Below are 1,027 nucleotides of genomic sequence, written 5' to 3' on the forward strand. Positions count from 1 at the left end.
CAAAGCAGACATTAGAGCATGACACAGTCTTCTGGTCAGTCAGATTTGTTCAAACTGTTAAACCCAAGCCAGTATCAAAGATGGACATTAAAAGATGAGGAAGAGGAGAATGAAGAGGGTATTATGTATGAAGATATTCCTATGAAAGTGGGTTTATTGCTATCCCTTTCAAAATCTCTGTGTTTTTATCTTCTATAGTATGTGATCCACTTTTTTGGATAATCCCTGTTGTAGGTGTTATTAAGACCCAGGACATCTTTAAGGCAGATGTTTTATGGAAGACATTCAAAGTCATGTTCATATATTTCCCCTTATCTACAACAAATCCTTCTTCCTTAAAAAATGAAGCACACGACCCAAAGAGTCCTTCATCATCAACATTTAATGTCCGTTTTCCATGTTGGCATGGATTGGATGGCTTGACAGTCCAAACACAGACAGATATTGTAGTGAATGCCCAGTAGAGCAGAAATGGTGCGAGACTAGAGTGTCATTGCCGAGTCTGGTGTCTCGGAGGTGCTCCACAAACCATCAGCCAAGCAGCGTCCCATTTGATCAATGTACAGGGAAGGACAGAGATAGCAGGAGATGCAGTAACTGACATTACAAGAGGTGCAGGTAAAGGAGTCAGTGACATGATAGGGATGGTGATGGGGCCTGTGAGGATGGTGGTATTGGAGAGGTAGGGGCAGGTGTGACAGTGTGGGTGGGAGCAGCAGAAGGAGCTATACTGGGAGGCAGGGTTAGGCAAAAAACTGTGGACAAGGAGGTCCACAGGTTATGTGATCATTTGAAAGAAGGAAGGGGTAGGTTAGGGAAGATGTGCAAGGTGGAGGGGCTGGACTGGAGTCGTCGGAAGGCTATATATATATATATATATATATATAGGGCTGAAGACTAGCCACACATTTGAAACTTGAGTACCAAGGGGTTTGAATCAAACTGTTTTGATCTATACATGTAACTCCCAATGAATGTGTTGAGTGCCCTTCTTTCGTTTATCTACTCACTCGTGTATATACATATA

The sequence above is a fragment of the Octopus bimaculoides genome, chromosome 18, assembly GCF_001194135.2.
Source record: "Octopus bimaculoides isolate UCB-OBI-ISO-001 chromosome 18, ASM119413v2, whole genome shotgun sequence".
NCBI lineage: Eukaryota > Metazoa > Mollusca > Cephalopoda > Octopoda > Octopodidae > Octopus > Octopus bimaculoides.